Raw genomic sequence first — 19,812 nt, forward strand, 5'->3', positions numbered from 1 at the left:
AATGAAAAGAAAATCTCCATGCCCGCTCCATCCATTACCAGATGCAAAGACTTCCTATTAGCAGCATTTGGCCAAAACAAAATAACAAATATCACCATCATTATTACTGTGGCCACAGCTCCTGTATACCAAAACCAGAGTGATGTGAAGTGCCGAATGTGGATTCTGACCTTAGACCATGTGGGTACAAATCCTGGCTGCACCAACTACTAGGTTAGATGACCTTGCACAAGTCACTTGATTCTAAGCGATCCCCAACTACAAAGATTATGGTATTACCTCTGATTTATACAGAATGACATATAGACTCGGGGGTAATTACTCAACTAGCAAATAAAAAGCAGGGAGTTACCCAAGTGTGCATGAGTGACCCCAAAGCTCATGCTTTTCCCTTCACATCTTGAAACCCAGAGTCTCGCAAGCTTTGAGGTGGGGGCGGGGGGAACCACCACCACCAAAACATCTCTTGGATTCACATCTCACATACTCCCTAAGACATCTTGGGCAAATTACTTAACCTCTAGGAGCTTCTGTTTTTGCCATTCATAAAGTGAAGACACTAATCCCTGCCTCATGGGCCTTCTTGAGGATCTGGACAGCACAAGAAAAGCTTGGGCACAATGCGTGTACAAGTAGCCCCTTCGATAGCTCTGAGCTTCATGCTCACTGTCACCTTAGGGCTACTTCAAAATAAGAAGCATGTGCATGTCCAAGATACCCCTGTCATGCAGGTATTCCATGACTGTTGACTGAAATTTAAGATCCAAGTGTCCAAGGTTGTATGGCTTGTAATGACAAAGCTGATAATCAAAGGGTTTTTTTTGCCAGATCCCCTTTCTCCCAAGTCTAGGGCTCTCCCAAAAGCCAGCTAGATCAGTGTGGCCATCTGAAATCAGGGAGCGTCATGTTCCCACCACCATCCTGCCACTTTTATCTCCCCTACTCCAGCTTAGTTTTCAGCCACCTCAACAGATCCAGACACAGGAGGAAAATCATCAAGTCAGAAAAGTCTTTTGCCAGTTCAGGGACAGGGGAACCCCCTAGTAAAAAGGCTTCTACATCCACTTCAAGGAGCGGAAACAAAAAGGGTCCTATTGATTTTGAAGCATAAAGCAAATTAATTCTCCAAACACAGTCCAGAGCACACAACAGCCCAGTGAGGGCTCACTAAATACAAATGGACCCAGCACAGTGATTCTGAAGACATCAGATCCCTGAGGAAATTATAATGTTGCGAAGGCACCTATCAATCAAAGCCAATCCTAAAGGACTTGTGCATGTACACACTGCAAAAAGAATAAAAGACTCAAATCCATAAAGCATGAACTCAGGTTCCTGCACCTCAGGCTCTGCCTGGGAAGCCACAAGGCCCTCTGGTGTCATTTTGCAGAAAGCACCAACCCTCAGGCTCCCCTAAAATATTCTTAGCCTCTTTTCTCTGAAGAGTGATGAAAACCACAGGAGAACAACGTTGACCAACAAAGACTGGCTGAATCCTTTATTGTCACCCTTTCCCTCTGCCTCTCCTCCTTCCTACCCACTGCCAAGATGCATCAGATGTACCTCCATGGACCAGATTCTGGAATTGGCTCAATGGCCCAGCTTAGTGGCTCCGCTGCCTCAGTGTCAACCAGGCAGGTCTCCCTGTCCCTAATTCTGCCAAATCCAGGGATATTACCACCCCTGGAGTTCTACTCCTATCACAAAGGTGAACAAGCCATCCCAGTGCACCAATACATACCATGCTCCAAGGACACACAGATTCAAATCCAAATGCTTGTGTTCACTCCTTTGCATCTCCCCAAGTCCACTCCAGTTCCCACCCATGGTCTATCTCCATGAGCATCCCATTGTGACTGACCCAGAGATGGATACGAGATCCAAATTGGTCCAACCAAAATAAAGCCTGACAATTTTGCTCAATGGATGGGGGACAAGCCATTCTCTCTAGATACTGACGGTGAGGTGTGCTGGTGTGAGCTCTCAAGCTGCAGAACCACGTCATTCCCATGAGCAGACCCAACCTGAGGCCAAGATGCTATCAGGCACCCCTAAATAAACCAAAGCTGAAGTCCATTCTTTGACATTTTACTTCTGTGAACCCCGTCCCCTACAAATTCCTCAATTATAAAGCCAGATTAAGGTAGGATTCTTATAATAGGGATCTTCCTAACTGAATCTTCAAAAACCTGCCTCAGCACACCCTTCAAGCCCCATCTCTCACTCAGCCCTCCACCTATGTGCTGGAAATTTTGATGCCCTGTGTGTTTGGGGGAATCCCTCAATTTTTTGCCTTTCATCATGCTATATCCCTGACCTGTCATCCTCAGTGCTTCTCTCCACATCTGCCGATATTCTTTAAATTCCCCCTCCTTGAGGAAGCCTTCTTCACACTCCTTTCACTGGTGGGAGGTCATTATTCCCTCTATGGAAACCCCTGGGTTCCCTCTATCCTATAATAGATCCAGGCCTCCTGCAGTGATTACGTACATTCATATCACCCTCCACTACAGAGTATCAACCATGACTCTTCTCTATATTCCTAGCACTCAATACAATACCCTGGGCAAAGAAAGTCCCCAATAGATATTGCAGAATTGAATTTGCGGAAGCCCACACAGTGCCAGCTGGACCAGCTTGGTCCTTGAGTAGCACTGGCTTTGCAGAAGGCATTCCTTTCTTCTCTCTCACTCCTCAGGCCTCTATACAACCTCAGATGTACATCTCAGAGATGACGAAATCAAATCTGTGTCACAAACCTCCTTTAAGCACAGCATCCAAATTCAAGCAACACCAGCAGGGTTCCTCCATCCACCCAGCAAGGGCTGCCCCACTTCCTGTGCAACTCCCTAATTCAGCTGCCCAGGCTCCAGACACGGCTTTACTCCCAACCACCTGTGTGTCCTTGGACATGTCATCTAGCCACTCCTCGCCCTCATCTCTACACTGGAGGTGAGCTAGCCATAGACTTTAAAGTTCTATGCACTCTCTATGGAGCCAAGATTCCATGTAGGAAAAATGGAATCTTGCCTCTCTAAACCTCTCATTTGGAGAAATGCCAGATGCCAATATGAAATAAAAAGGTTAAAGTCTTTCCCACCCTCTAAACCTTCTTCTGTCCCTTGCTTATTTTCTGGGTAAAAAGACACATTTTCTCTCCAGGAGTCTAACATGGTACTGCCATAGATACCAAAGAGAGAGAGGCTCTGCAGTGTTTCCTTCCCTCTTAAGACGTAAGACTTCAGATGCCAAAATTTGCCAACTGCCTCATTACACCCAAAAGCTAAATCTGGAAGCTCAAAGACATGAGTGGCTGTTGTGGAAAAGTGTTCGTGATGCATCTTTATGTGAAAAATCAGGCTAGTGTGACAGCTTCCAAAATGCGATGCCAGTGCCTGGCATCAAGTGGGCGCTCAATTAGTACTTGTTAAATGAGTGAATGAACTTCCTTAAAAACAAAATAACACACCCTGGATTGCGGATGCTTCGAAATTAGGCTGGAATGACAGATATCAAAATTTTCCCATTGGTTATCTCCAGCAGGGAGATTTCCGGGTGACTTATTTTTGTTTTTGGTGTTTTCTTAATGTTCTATCACAAGCATATATTATTTTGTAATAAGAAAACCATCAACTCACTTTTGTAAGGAGTTAATTGTTGTAAAATAAATAAATAAATGATTACATATACAAAAAAAGAAAAAAGTGACTGTCATCCAAACTCTACAACCCACACACGAGGCAACCTTCTTACTTCCCACACATCCGCCCCTTCTTGGAGAAAGCTTCCCCGCCTTTCCTTTTCTAGCTTGATTTCAGAAATCTGGAGAGTCAAGCTATTGCTTTCAAATGTTCATCTCAACAGAATGAGAGCCCAGTATGGAGGCAGCTCCCTTTACCCCAAGACCTGAAGAAAAACAGACAAAAAGCTAGCCTGCCCACTTCTAGCTTCTCCCCTCGCCAGAACCAGCCCTTCAAACCCCGGAAGAGGTTTTGGTCAGAACACAGAGGAACCTCCAATTCACAGGGCACCTGTCCCCACATGCAGACTCACCCACAGGACGGAGAATGGATATCAAAGAAATGAACTCCACTTCCTGGCAAACCTTTCAAGAATTTAATAGTTTATAAATGCCCCATTGACACATCTCCTTTCTCTTTCTTCACCTCCTTGCCTCCTTCTCCTGGCTCTAAACAGAGTCTGCAACTAAGACCCTGCAGTTCTTCCTACCTACCCTCATATCTACTGGTCAGCTCAGGGGACCAGGGAACTACACAGTTTGGGGTAAGCAGGCAGGGAGGGTGTTCCGGTAGGCGCCACACAGAGTGAGACACGAAACTGCAAGTAACCAGCATCTCACTAATTAGCAACTAGGGATGAAAGGGGAGAGGGGAGAAAAAAAGGCAACAGAGTGTAGTCACCTGAAAAAGTCATCTTCTGTAGTCTCCAGGGCACAAAGCAGACCAGGAAGAAGGCCGGCCTGATGGTTCTTGCCAGAAGAAATAAAAATGAAGCTTCCTTTCAGCACAGAGGGGCAGCTGTTTCATCCTTCTTCGGGGTTCTCCCTGGCCCAGAACAAGAGCCAATGGACTGTGGTGGGGGGTCCTCCTCGCCTTTCAACCTACCATGGTTAGCATTACCCAGCAGGTGAGGTCTGGGCAGCCCTGGACAGGGCAGGATGCAGAGAGGTCCACCGCCTGTGAACTGTGCCATCGCACAGACAGAAGCCCAGAGACAAGAGGCCTAGCTCCAGACTCAGCTCTGCCACACCCAGCTGCTTCCTATTTAAAGTCACTGAACCTCCCAAAAGCTTGTTTTCCTCACCTGCAAAAAGGGGATAAGAATTCCTACTTATCCTAGCTGCTGAAGCAATGTGGTGAGATAATTTTGATAGGCCAGGTGCGGTGGCTTAAGCCTATAATCCCAGCACTTTGGAAGGCCGAGGTGGGTGGATCACCTGAGATCGGGAGTTCAAGACTGGCCTGACCAACATGGAAAAACCCCATCTCTACTAAAAATACAAAAAAAAAAAAAAAAAATTAGTAGGGCATGGTGGTGCACGCCTGTAATCCCAGCTACTCAGGAGGCTGAGGCAGGAGAATTGCTTGAACCCGGGAGGTAGAGGTTGCAGTGAGCTGAGAGCACGCCACTGCACTGTAGCCTGGGCAACAAAAGTGAAACTCCATCTCCAAAAAACAAAACAAAAAAAAGAGATAATTTCAATAAAGTGTTTTGCACAGTATTCAGCATTTAAGCGCTCCAGACATGGCCAGAATCATCAGTACTTTCCTAATTTCTCTGTTTTTTTTTTTTTTTCTGACCCTCATCTGTACTTCAGTTCTCAGCAAAAACATCTCAGTGGGATATTAAGGGTAGGAGAGTGACATAGCCTTTGGTTTTGGTTCTGCTCTGGGAACCTCTCCACGCGTCAGTTCCCTCTTCTGTAACAAGGCAACGATAATAATACTACCTCTTCTCCAAGACTCACTGTGAAAATTAAATAAGGTGATACTTGCGAAGCCATATAACAGGGTCTGCACAGTGAGTGCTCAACGAATTTTAGTTATCATTTACCCCCCCCGCCCCATCATTCTAAATTAGACCTCTATCATCTCACCACCCCCCAGTACTTTGCCTTCAGAACATGCATCATAATGTGTAATTATAGGCTTAATTGTGTTGTCTACTATTTGCCCCTCCACCTAAGCTTAAATTCCATCAGGGATAAACTGAAAGTCTCTCTTGATGGTGGCTGTATTTCCAGCACCTGGTATAGTGCCTGCATCTAATAGGTGTTTAATAAATATCTGCTGGATGAACAAATGAATGAAAAAATGAACAGAATATTAGCATTGGCACAGATGATTGCCCAGGTCCCCCTCCAGCACTCTATTCTCTATTTTTTGACAGCCTTGGAAGAAAAATTTTAAATGAGCCCCAAAGAAGCTGTTTCACCAATCCCACGGGGAAGACTCAGGATGGTTGCTGCTGACAGGCTCCTGAACACTCAAGTTGTGCAGAGTGTACTTTGAGTTCTTTTTAAAACTGAGAAGGGAGTCTGCTGAATTTCTAGGCTGGGATCATCCTCTCCTCCCTGAGGGCTGCCCACACACAAGGCACTAAGCAAGAGTCACTGCAGCGGGCAGCAGGGACCCCGGCCGGGCAAACTGGCCTTCGGGTGTCAGCAATGGACAGCCAGTCCTGAGCAAAAAAGACCAAACCTCGTACAGCAACAGGTGACCATGGCAACCCATGTCCTCAGCCTGCCTCCCACCCCAGGAGAGAGGACTTCACAAGCACACGGAACAAAGGAGACCCGGGCTACCCCTAGAGAGCCCCACCTCACCTAGCCACAGAAGGTGCTTATCATGCAGAGTCCTGCGCCCCAACTCAAAACTTTTCCATCAGGTCTACAAGTGGGGCCTGCAGATATGTGTTTTGTAAAAACTCCCTAGGCAGGGGAACATCACACACTCGGGTCTGTCGGAGGGTGGGGGGCTAGGGGAGGGTAGCAAAGGATGGGGGCTAGGGGAAGGATAGCATTAGTAGAAATACCTAATGTAGATGATGGGGTGATGGATGCAGCAAACCACCATGCACGTTCTGGACATGTACCCAGAACTTAAAGTATAATAATATAAATAAAATGAAATTAAAAACTCCCTAGGCATTCCGAGGCATATTGAAGTCTGAAAGCTGCTATTCTAATGAGAAGAAAACCGATCGATATACTACAAGCATTGCCCCACTGGATATTACATGTGTGTGACCAATTACCTCCACACTTCTTATCTAACTCTGGAAGAGATGCCCAGGCTCCCAACACCTGCTTTGCAGGGGAGGCTGTTCCAAACTGCCAGTTAGCAAGCCTGGTAGGATCACCTGGAAGCTTTAAAATACACTGAGGACAGGGTCTTGCCTCTGAAGATTCTAATTTAGTTGGTGTAAAGTACAGCATGGGTTTGGGATTTTAATATGGTGATTTCAATATGCAGCAAAGTTTGAGGACAACAGCTAAAACTCCCAGCTCCCACCACCACAAACACCCCAGAACCAGAGACTGGGCCTGAGTTTCCCTGTGCTGAGAAAGAAAGGGGTGGTGGAGTCCACACTGCAAGACCCTGGGATTTCTGGGGCCCAGGATCTGGCCAGAGGATCCATCTTGAGACCGCTACATCTTTATTTCCTAGAAGTCACGAGGGACTCACTGAGCCAGTATCTACATCCTCAGTGTGTGGGGGACAATAGAACACAGCTCTAAAGAGGCCTCAAAATCCTTTTTACAGAAATGTATTCCAGCTCCACCATTTACCAACTCTGCAATCACAGGCAAGATAGTCAACACCTCCAAGCCCCACTGTCCTCATTATTCAATGGGAATAATTACCTAACACTTACTCACAGAATCCTCCCAACTTCACGTGCAAAGCTCTTAACTTAAAGCAGCTGCTAGCTCAGTCAATCTTAGCCAATAAGAAAATATTAAATGGTTCTTTTTGTTACTACTGGATGCTTTATTTTTTTTTCCTTTTTTTCCCTTTAAAGGGGCTTGGACCTCTAGGTGGCTATTCTTCCAACCTCACTTTTTTTTTCTTTTTTTCTCTTCTTTTTTTTTTTTTTTTTTTTTTTTGAGGAGTCTTGCTCTATCGCCCAGGAGGCTGGAGTGCAATGGCACAATCCGCTCACTGCAACCTCCACCTCCTGTGTTCAAGTGAGTCTCCTGCCTCAGCCTCCCAAGTAGCTGGGATTAAAGGCATGCACCACCATATTCAGCTGATTTTTGTATTTTAGCAGAGATGGGGTTTCACCCTGTTAGTCAGGCTGGTTTTGAACTCCTAACCTCGTGATCCACCCACCTCGGCCTCCCAAAGCGCTGGGATTACAGGCATGAGCCACTGTACCCAGCCTCTCACATACTTTCAACTCCTCTTCAACCACTTTTCTTGTGAACCTTTGCCGTCTTTGACCTTGAACTTGTTAATTCTCTGAGTCTCAGTTTCCACATCTCCAAAGTGGAAATATAAAAGTGCCCTCCCCTGTGTTTATTTTTGAAAGCAGGTGGCTCACATCTATAATCCCAGCACTGTAGGAGGCTGAGGTGAGTGGATCACCTGAAGTCACGAGTTCAAGACCAACCCGGCCAACATGGTAAAACCCTGTCTCTACTAAAAATACAAAACAATTAGCCAAGTGTAGTGGCAGGCATCTGTAATCCCAGCTACTTGGGAGACTGAGGCAGAATCACTTGAACCCGGGAGGCAGAGGTTGCAGTGAGCCAAGATCGAGCCACTGCACTCCAGCCTGGGCAACAAGAGCAAGACTCTGTCTCAAAAACAAAAAAAGATGAGCAAACAATATGTCATATGCTAAACATGAGGCTGGGTAGAGTCTCTACAAACCAAAGACGCTGAGGAAGGTGAATAATTGTTCCTCCCCACTTGAACTGAGGTTCAGCAAAGAGGCTTCTCCACCTGCTCTGGCACCCAAGAAGTAAAAAAAGGTGCCTCCTGAAGGCTGTTGGAGAGTTGGCAATTCCAAATTTGGAGCCAGGGGAAGACGCAGCCCCATTTCCCTTCCGCACCTCCTGGGGTGCCACTGGAGAATGCTGACTCCAGCTTGGGGCCCCTCTCATCCACTCCCCATTTGCCTCACTCCATTTAGCTTTGGCAATCCAATTCCCTTTCTGCCACCCAGAAATCAATGTTTAATTAACACGTTATTGGAAAAATAAACACAGTCTTCAATGGGACTGCAATGAAGCTGATGCAGCTCAGCTTGGGGGCTGCAGACCATCCCCTCAGTCCGAAAACTGTTCTCCTATTCCCTGTCTCTCCACCAAGAAAAAGTTCCTTCTTTCTCCCTGGAGTCCTCCAGCCTGGGGGATCCTGCTCATTACCTCCATGCCTCCTCCCTCCCTGTATCCAGGCAGCAGACCTGGCATCCCTTACCACCCTTTACCCTGCAACACAGATGTAGGGGGATGTTGTCAGCATACACATTCCCTGCTCCACGGGGGAAGGAGGTAACTCCTTCTGAACGTCCCACCTCCACCAATGAGGCTATGCACAGTCCCAGCTCCTCCTTCTCTCCAGACCAGAACCAGCACCCCTCCAGCTCAGGGCTCCGCAGATGTGTTCCCTGGGTGGGTGGCAGGTAGGAGCAGGCCCAGAGGTAGCTGATAAGGATGATGATCCCCAGAGTTCTTATCCAGACCTCAGGAGCTGATTGGAAGGCCTCTGTCTAGCATATTTCCTCTTTCACTCCTAGTTTAGATGATCCAATTCCCACCGCCTCTTCTCCATGGTTCAGGATGGAGGGTGAGGCAGAGTCTCTGGATTCAGACCCAAGTGTGGACCCCATATCTCACTGTGTAATCCTAAAAAAGTGATTGAACCCCTCTGATCACCAGTTTCCTCAATAGATAAATGAGGACACTACACACCTAAATGAAACATATCAGAGCACAATGCTCTGCTCACAGAGGGTGCTGGATAATTGTCCTTTCACCGGAATCTCACACCGAGGGCCAATGCCTGGTGCAAGGGCCCTGGGGCATATGGCTGGCCCATGCAGGTTCAGGGCCGCAGAGCAAAGTAGAGACAATGGGCTTCAGGTTCTCTACCTTCTACTTATCCATCACCATCCCAAACCACCTCAACTCCCTCCTCAGACAAGGTGCATGAAGCAAGGAAGAAGGTAACAGGGACACCTTGGGAAACCAAATTTCCTTAGTGCCATCCATCAGACAACCAGCAGCGCTACTCCCCGGCCAGCAGCCCCCTCCACCTAAGCCTCACATGCCTTTAGCTGGCAGCAGCACCTTCAGCAAATCCCGGAGCTGTGAGTGAGCTGACTACCTGGCAAATGGGCCAGTTCTTGGAATCAAGTTTCCAGACGTGGGGGACCAGAAGACAGGCCCAGGGAGGCAGTGTGGCACAGTGGTTAAGACTACAGGCTTCAGAGCCAAGCCCCCTGGGTTTGAATCATGATCTCGTCACTCTCCCCAGGTGGCCTCAGACATGTTACTTAACCTCCTTAGGTCCCAGTTACTTTATCTGTAAGACAGATACGATAATAGCACTCACATCACAGGATTGTTGGAGAATTACATAAGATAATGAGGCCAGGCATGGTGGTTCATGCCTGTAATCCCAGTACTTTGGGAATCCGAGGCAGCTGGATCACAAGGTCAAGAGATTGAGACCATCCTGGCCAACATGGTGAAACCCCATCTCTACTAAAAATACGCACCTGTAGTCCCAGCTACTCAGGAAGCTGAGGCGGAAAAATCGCTTGAACCCAGGAGGTGGAGGTTGCAGTGAGCCAAGACTGTGCCACTGCACTATAGCCTGGCAAGACTCTGCCTCAAAAAAAAAAAAAAAAAAAAGATAATGTATGTCAAGTGCTTAGCATAGAAACTGGCCCATAGTCAGACTCAAATGTTGGCCAGTAGAAGCAGCTTTGGTAAGAGTAGTTGGGTTTATGGCCATACCACCCTGAATGCACCGGATCTAATCTGATCTCAGAAGCTAAGCAGGGTCAAGCCTGGTTAGTACTTGGATGGGGGTAAGAGTGGTCGGGAGAGAAGTAGTAGGCACGTTGGCAGTAGGAATACTCGGAAGATTCAGGTTTTTATCCTTTAGAAAGTGGAGGCAAGTGAAAGTAGAGCTGGAGAAAGGCTGTACTCCCAGCCACCTTCCTGTCCTAAAATTGGATTTCCCTCTCTAGTATGCCCCCTTCCTCTCTCTATTCCTTTAAGAGAAAGTGTGTGACACTGTCTTGAAAGAGGATAGCCATATATTTTATCATCCAAACCAGGACTCTTTTGAGAGTTACTAATTACACTAGGACAAAGGCCTAAACAGGAACTGTCTCCCCAGACCAGGGCGTCTGGTTACACCACCTCAAGGTCATGCAGAAATGCCTTCATGCTCTGCTTCAAGGTCTTGGCTAAAGGTAAGACTTCCTTGCTTCTCAGAATCCACTTTGCTCTGGCCCCAACCCACCCCTGCAAAAAAAGTACACACTCATACTTGTCTAGAATGTCTAATCCTTCTCCCATTCAAGGTCAAGGCCAACCCTAGAGTGGAACAGAGAGACCAGTAGAAGGCCTTCACCCACATTGTATGACATTGTGCTCCCCAACCAGCCTCTGGAAACACAAATGAAGCACACTGGGGCCAGTGTCTGGATTCACGCCTCCCTTCCTGAGAAATAAGGTGAGGCCTGTCTAGGAGAAGCAACAGGCTCCCAGGGTCATCAGCTGCTTAGATCTCTGAATGGAGCCTCTGCTGCATCTGAAAGTACTCTTGATGGGCAGAGCTACATGGGATTGAGAACCTTGAGCACCCCACTGGAATGGGGGTCCTCTTCCATTCCAGTTTCTCCTCCTCTGGGAAGGTCAGAGGACAACCTTAACCAGCACTCAGTTGGAATGCAGCCCACCAGTCCTATTCTAGCCATGAAACCCTGACCTCCAGCTCTGCAGGTGTGCCTTCCTTAGAGACACACCCACCACCCACCCACCCCATGAAGACCTCACTCCCCTATGAAGAAGGAGAACTAAGAGGGCACCCCAGGCAGCCCCCACAGCAGCAGCTGCAATGCCCTTGGGAAAGGGCCCACAACCCTGGAGTCAGCATGATGCAATAGGAAGAGCCCTACCCTTGCAGCCAGCAAACCTGGATTCTAGTTTGGTCTCTGCATCAAACGTGGTATATAATTCTGGAAAAGCCATGTAGTCTCTCTGGGCCTCCATCTTGTCATTTGTATTTGAGGGCACTGAATAAGATAATGGATGATTCATCTACCTTTTTCCTGTAATATAAGGGTGCCATGCTTGGGCTCTGGCCTGAGACATCTGAATTCAAATCCTCGATCTGTCATTTTATTAGGTAACTTTAAGTCTCAGTCTCCTCAGGTAATAATAGTATACTGCACTGAGTTGCTTGGAGAATTAAATGAGATATTGACTGGAAAAAAAAAAAAGCTTGAAAGAGAACTTTGCATACAGCAACTACTACAGAAATGATAACTATATCACTACTAGTACTACCACTAGCAGTGATGGTGAGAACGGTGATTACTAATATTAGAGGAATCTCAAAGGAGGCAGAGTCATCTGAGCCAGGGATAGAGAAGCCCTTTCTACTAAACTCTACTGAAGCTTAGCATGTTGCAATTTCTCCAGCAGATCTAGACATTCAGGCAGGGCTAAGACAACCAGAGGCAAAGTCCACCCTTCCCAGAAGACAGGACCCAAGTATTAGGGAAGAAAACTCCAACACTAAATGCATGTGGTTCGTTCCTCCAATCAACACACGTTGGTTGAGCACCTACTATGCATCAGGAAATGTCCTATGCACTGGAAACACCACAATGAACACAAAGTCCTTGACCTCTCAGAGCTTGCATTCTAGGGGGGTAAACAGACAAGTTCCATCTTAAACGTTTCAATGTATCATAGTATAATATGATATTAAGTAGTGCTGTAGTGCTTAACCAATTAAAATTAAAGACAGAGTCAAGGGCTGGAAAGCAGCCAGGAGATTGGGGTAAGGGGACTATTTTAGAAAGCTGGTCAGGAAAGGTCTCTCTGAGGAGTACAATTTGAGGAACACCCTATGGGAAAGGGCTGGGAGCGGGCCCCATGCATAGTCCCTGCCCCGAGCTCAGCATGGCCACCTGTGGCTGGCCCAGCCACAGCATCGCACTTGCTTCATCCGCAGAGCAACAGAGCTGGCCCTCAAGGGTCAGAGCTGCAGCGCGACCGCTCTTCCCTCAGCAGGTGCTGGACCACAGCAAGAGCAGACGCACAGACCGGCACATTTCTAGGCAGTGAGTTTTGGAAGGAACGCTTCTTCCTTTGCAAGTTTCTCATCCATACCCGAGGGGTCATATAAGGAGAACACGGCTGGGGGATACCAAGAGCAATCTCTTCTCTGCGTTGGGCACAACCATTTGCCTCTCATGCATCCTACTCCCCATTTATCCCCTTTCTCCAGCAATGATGTAACCCCGTCTCCCGAACTCCTCAAGGTCAGCCCCAGGAAGGGAGAGGGATGCCAGAAAGGTAGGACAATCAGCATTTTGCTCTGAGGATTTTGTTTTTCTTTTAGGCAACGTGTTTTCAAATTTCACTTATAATTGCTAATAAAGAGGGACACACCTTCAGCTGAAAACGGGAAAATGGCGTCTGGTAGTGAAGGCAGCCAGAGCCCAAAAGAAAACAGGGGCTTGGGCTGCTCTCACGGCCGAGGGTGATTTCAGCTCCTTCGGGCTGCAGCCTCCAACAAGGCCGAGTCCCCCAAGAGGTGGCTGACGCTAGGGGAGCGGGGCCATCCTCCTAAGCTCAGCTCCAGGCTCTGGCAAGGCAGCAGGGAAAACCCTCAATTGCGCCCACCTCGTGCCCTTCTCCCCCTTCAATCTGCATCCGCCCACTAGTCATCCATGAGCAACCCACCCACGGGTTCGCTTGGTGGACGTGCAGATCTCATTTGAGGCTTCCCGCTGGAGGCAGGAGCAGTTTCTTCCCCTCTCCCCTCCTCTCAACTACCTTGAGGACTCTGTTCCCCTCTCTCCCCCACTGACTACCCCTGATTCTTGCCTTCCTCCCCCAAGTGAGGGAAGAAAAGCTTCCTCCCCTGTCCCTACCACACCTGTCCGGAGCCACTGTAGGATACTGGATACACACATATCCAACAAGCACAGCCACACCACACAAAGAGGCAGGCAGCCTCCTACTTGAACCACACGCACAGTGTTGACAATCCCATGTTGTCCAATTGGAGGCACGCCGGTGCTTGACAAAACACAAACACCCTTCCAGTCCCCACCCGTAAACCAACACAAAGGTCACCAGGAATTTCAAGACCCAGCACTGTCTGTAGAGAGGAGAGCTGGGTCGGACAAAGACATCGTTCCATCCTCCCAACTAACCATGACAACTCTCTGGGATATTCTGCAGTGCCCTCTGGTTCGACACAGCCCACTGATCAGAGCTGTACGTGTTGGTGTGTGTGAGACAGAGCACACATGTGTATGAGGGAGGGGGCTGTGGCTCTACCGTCCAGGCATCAAATCTCCCTGGAGGTAACCCAGTCAGACTCTGCCTCCCCCACATAACCTTCCTCCGATGTACCGCAAACATATATTTCATGGATGGTTAAATTGGATCATTATCACTGGGTGCTTATTTGGTCTCAAAAAAAATTATTAATGTCATCTACCCCCATTCCAATCCCCTGCTTGTGAGGTCCCCTCCCACAAAGACTCTCCAACATGCTAATCCCATGAACTGCGACACACTACAGCTGTAGGGAAAGAATAATGGCGAGAAGAAAGAAGACCGCGGTTGCGGAGAGAAAAGGAGGCTCTAACGTGACTGCAGTCCCCATGCGAAGATGTGGGGAAGGAGCCATGGTGGAGGTAGAGCGGGGAAAGAGGTTAAGGGGAATAAAACCGAGCAAAATGAAGCCCTCGGGCACCTGTGTATGTGACAGAGAGTGTGTGTGCAAGAGCGTGTGCCGGGGTGTGTGTGGATGTGCCGACTTCGCCCTCCTATCAGAAGGCTGCATCCGTGTGGCATGTAGGAAAGGCCATCGCACCACTGTTGTGTTGCAAAAAAAAAAAAAAAAAAAAAGGCAAGGAAAAGGGGAAAAAAGAGCCGCAGAGCCATCAGAATCAGAATTTTCTCATGAAGATGGAAAGGGCTGGAGAAAGGGGGATGCGTCTAGGGTGGGGGGAGCAGTGTGTGGAAATAGAAGGCAAGATCATGGCAGAATTGGGGGAGGATGGAGGGGGAAATTGGTGGTGGGGTGACAAAATTTCACACACACACAGAGACACAAACACACACAATACCCAAACGCCAACCCGACCGCTCCACTGTTCATCCAAGACTGACAACCCGTCCCCCATCTCTCCGCTGCCTCTCCGTGCCCCCAAAGCTGGTGCCGATGGATTTCTGTATCTCAGTTTTGCAGCAGTGGGCTAATTACAACCAAGCCCCCTCACCAAATTAACCCCTCCCCTCCCTCTCTCTTTTTTCCTCTAAAAGGCCAATTGAAAAATAATGTGTTTTTATAGATAATGGATTTTTTTTTCAAGGAGCAAGAGAAACGGGGGTGCAGAAGAGAAATTCTGCAAACCGGTGACTTCCGACCTCACCTCCGTCTCCCCTCACGTCCCCGTTTGCTGTAGCATCTCATCTACCGCTCTCCCACCATTCCCTCATCCCCTACCACCCAAAAGAAAAGACCTTCCTACCATGCACATCGACAAACACACCAACCGCCACCCAATCTCAGTAGCTGATCTCAAAACCCCAAGCATCAGTCCACCTCAATACATCCTTTCCCTTATATAAGCAGCAAATCATCAACATAGTCAGGAGAAACGCAGCACTAAAAAGAAATCAACAAAAACGGAGGCCAGAGCCCCGTCAAATCCCCAATAATTAATAACAGAGAACTACCAGAGAAGCAAAGACGTAGTTGTCTCTCAAAATCTAGATTCCCTTTCATTTCTGCCCCTTCCTCTTAAGAAGCAATTTTTAAAAATTATTATTTCACTAGAAAGGGCCAGAAATCTCCAGAAAAAGGGCATTTGCACAGTCCAGTTGTTTTTAAAAAATAAACCCAGCCCTGTTGCTCACTTTAACAGCGAACTTCCAGCGTCCAGCCTTTTCCCCCTCTTCCAGAAGGAAGACTGACTCGCAGGATGAACCCCGGGCTGCAGAAAATGGGCCAAGAGCCCTTACTCCACTCCCCAACAACAAAAAAAAATCAAACAATAGGAATATCTGCACAACCAGCACCCGTCTGAAATATCGTTTGTCCCATATGACTTAGGCAGATTAAGCCCGAAGATTAAAAAATAAATACCAGCCTTGCCTCCTCTTGCTCCCCTCTAGCCTTCCGCCACGTACCCAGTAGCCCTTAGGTAAACTTGCCCATCGTAACCAGCGGGACCATTTTAACTTGAAAGGCGACGCAGAAGCCCTTGAACGATGAAGGAAGGCTCTACCCAGAACAGCAAATTAATAAAGAGCTAGTTCTCCAGGCTCCCAGACTAACCTCCAGGTGCTCCCAGATAGACTATCCTGGGTACCAAGTCACCCAGAGCACTGGGAGTTCAAATTTCCACTGGAACCTTCATCACAAAGGCAAACGGTCATCTGACCCCCAAAACTACACCGTCCTCCAGGTGTGACAAGGAGTGCCCCCTCTGCCTCCCAGGGCCATCCACAGGACCCAGCACAGGGAGAGAAAGAAGAATGTGGGGGTGGCTTGTAGTGGTAAAAGAAAAACTATCTCCCCAAAGCGGGAACCGAAGAAAGCGGGGAGAAGACAGCTCGTGTCCTACCAGCTCTCTTATTTGCCCTGACTCCGTCTTGCTCCATCCTAAACTAGCTCTCAATGATCTCTGACCTTTGCATTAAAAAAAAAAGTATTAAAAATAAAGATCAGCAAAGAGGAAACCTACTTTGCGTAAACCCCAATAATCGTTAGCAAAAATATGATTTTCTCACCGCATGATGATATTTCTACAACCAAATTAAAAGAGGCAGGCATTTAATGGAGGAAGGGAAATTTTTATTTTTATTTTTTAACAAGTAATCACAGGGTAAGTCACCTGCAAAGCAGCCAAGCCCTTAGGTTGGTATTACATCACTGGCCTAGGAAGGGATGGGGGTTGGGGGGACACATTTTTTTTCCTTGTCATCAGGATGCTGTTTCTAAAGCATTTAAGTTTTGTGGTTAAAAAAGAGAGAGGGAAAGAGCTGAAACTCCGGGTACAGCACAATGCCTGGAAAAAACAATACATCGAACCAGGCTTTAAGGTCACTGAGAGCTTGCAAAACCCACAGTGCTTACACAGAGTGGAAGTTTTCAGGCAAGCCTGCTACTAAATCATTAATATAAACAAATGGAAGGCAGTGGAGGAAGATTCCCTTGTAACCGATCCAAACAGGAGCACACACCCGTGCACACACACACACACACTCACACACACACTCGCATACACACTCCCTTTTCACCTTCTCCAAGTATGCCCACCTTCACAAGACAGGAGTCCAACCTGAATTTTTAGACTCTAGAACCACCTCCTCACACCATCTAAAAAAAAAAAAAAAAAAAAAAAAAAAAAAGCATACACACACACTCACATACACCGCAATTCCTCAACAGCTAGGGAAATCCCTGTCTCAACTCAATTTTGTTTTCTTGTAATCCTCAGAGTGTCCCTTCTGTTTCTCATTTTAACCAGCCCAAATAAATAAACGAATAAATGAGAAAGTGGTTACAAAATGTCAAAAAAAAAAAAAAAAAGTATCTGCCCAAAATGAAGTGATGAGCACACATCGTTTCAGACTAACAATTCAAGCAAATAGGAGAAAGACTTTAAAAAAAAAAAAAAAAGAAGAAGAAGAAGGTAAAAATCTAAAACATTCTCTGACTTTTCTAACATCTGGAGGAAAAGAGTCCAACTTCCAGGAGAAACTGAAGAAAAAGGCAGTTGAAAAGCCATTTCCACAGTCAGCCAAGGCGAGGATACAGCATTCAAAAAAAAAAAAAAAAAAAAAAAGAAAGAAAGAAAAGAAAAGAAAAAAAAAAATCTAGGTTGGTCGCTCCCAACTGAAAACTTCTACCCTCTCAGGAGCAGCCTCTTCCCAGAACGGACGACAACCTTGAGTTGTTTCATACCCTGCCTGCCTTCCTTTGCCCGCAAGCCTTACCTTTCCAGTTGAACAGAAGATTTGGGATCTGTCTGTGTGTCTGTTTGATGTTTAATCAACTGAGTTTGCTGGGTATGTTTCCTCTTTGGGGAGGTTCAAATTCCAGAATCTTTCTCTCTCCTTTTCGTTTCCTCTCCCTCTGGGAGGGAGTGGCAGGGAAGAAGGGAGGGGTTGTTGGAGGTGCGAAAAGCAGGTCCTTGGTGGCTGGAGACGCCGAGACTGAGAGAGGGGAGGACAGGTTGCCTCTCCCTCTCAGTGAGTTGCATGCAAGAGGCGATGTGTAGGGCTGAGCGCTGAGCCTGAGACTGCCGGAGGAGCCCAGGAATTTCACGCACTCCAGAGCCGGCCCCTCCCTCTCCCACACAGACCCCAGCATTTAAAGAGACAGTCAGGCCGCCTATCTCAGGGCTTCACCTCCTCCCTGACTGTTTTGCAAACAGCTGAGAAGATATCATCAGGGAGGCGCAGTCTGCAGCCCCCACAACTAAGAGGCAGCGTCTGAGCTCAGTTCTCCCCTTACCCCAGCCTCAGAGGAGAGTTCTTCCTTAGAACCGGAGCAGGAATTAATATAAAGACAAAAATCCTCATTTACAGCTTCAATAGACCAAACCACTTCCCCACTGTTGAGGAAGTGTGTCTCCTTGCAGACTGAGGGACTCTAACCTACAAGTGTGCCTCAGTTTCCCTGAGTAGTTGCTCTTCCTTGCAAAATCAGGGCAATCTGCTGGAGGTCAGGGCTGTAACTAGGACACAAATCTATTTCTTCAACAAGCACTTTGAATGCCTGATTTGGATGAGGCATAGTGCAAGGGGCTGGGGACATAGAAATGAAAATGACAAATGGGGCTTCCTCTCTCAGATCCCCTAGCAGCAAAACAGACCCAGGCACAGCCCATCCCATCCTAAGGGGCTGCCAGCTAAGAGTCACAGGCAGGAATCAAGTGTTTTGGTGACTCAAGAAAATGGCTCCCTTTTGTGGCTTAAACTCTGAGCTCTGAGCCTAGGCAATTCCACTGCACCCCTAAATCCTTGAAAATCCACTGTCAGCCTTGACAAACTAGTTCATGTCTGTGGAAATGCTTCCCCAGTCAAACCTAACTGAGGGATGACAGCCAGTGGCACCCAATGCAAAGGTTTTGCTCAGCATCAGACCCTGGCACTTCATGTGGAAATGCTGCCCCAAACTTCTCTCTTCTCAGCCTCCCCTTTTTAAGGACTGCAGTGCGGGTCTGTCCATGGAGCAGCATCAATCCGCTAACAGCTGTTCAGCACTTACCATATGCTACCACGTGGGTCATCTCATTCAGTCCAGCTAGGACAGTGCTATTTGACAGTTGAGGTCCATTTTACAGTCTTAAAAATTGAAGCTTTAGAGAGGTTGCCCAAGGTCACACAGCTGGAAGCTGCTGAGAATGAATTCGAACTTAGGTCTATCCCACCCCAGAGCCTGCCTGCTTAGCCACAGTACTCTATTGCATTCCTGCCAAGGATGGTGGTTCCTATATTTCTGCCCTTTACTGGACATTCTTGCAGGACCCTAGCACTTTCCGAACCCAGCAAACTTTAATAGCACATGTACCAGGCATCATGCTCACAAGAAACAAAATGAATCTATCAAGGTCTGAACCCCAAGGACTCCACGAAGCATTGGAGGAGGACAGAAATGTGCTTCTATAAAGCAAGGGGGAAATAATCATGAGAGCAATGTAAAGGTAGCTCTAGGGGATTGTCAATAAGCAAGGGATTAATTTCAATTTGGAGGCAGGGGATATCAAGGCAAGTTTGGTGGACCAAAGTGGCATCTGGGCTGAGACTAGATGGACACGTGCACTTCCAGCATTACTAGGCTACTTTTCCATCTGTTTTACCTTTCAGATCACAATCTCATTTTCTTATGTGTCTTTGGGTCTCCAGCCTTCAGCACCTCCACAGTATCCAGCAGTTTTAGGAACACAAACAGACATGCCCTCATGGATTAATTTTATATTACATCTGACCTCCTACCTGTTCAATCTAGACCTGAACTGCCCTGGCCACCAGTTCCCTATCCTCCTTACCTGGTCTTCCTGGAA

The 19,812-nt window shown here is 47.4% G+C and overlaps 1 protein-coding gene across 29 annotated transcripts in view; it reads right to left on the minus strand.

The window, feature by feature from the left end:
• The window catches only part of NRXN3 (neurexin 3), a 1,684,741-nt gene extending 1,666,701 nt beyond the window's left edge, over positions 1–18,040 (minus strand). For 28 of the 29 annotated variants that reach the window (XM_074392932.1, XM_074392912.1, XM_074392931.1 and 25 more), the window contains exon 1: positions 17,741–18,040. The gene's annotated coding sequence lies outside the window, so the exon portion shown is untranslated. Of the gene's footprint in view, positions 1–15,655; positions 16,892–17,740 lie in introns of those variants that run through there. The other variant, XM_074392902.1, reaches the window with a different exon arrangement.
• Positions 18,041–19,812: the final 1,772 nt, after the last annotated feature.

This window comes from Saimiri boliviensis, chromosome 2 (assembly GCF_048565385.1).
Source record: "Saimiri boliviensis isolate mSaiBol1 chromosome 2, mSaiBol1.pri, whole genome shotgun sequence".
NCBI classification, from domain to species: Eukaryota; Metazoa; Chordata; class Mammalia; order Primates; family Cebidae; genus Saimiri; species Saimiri boliviensis.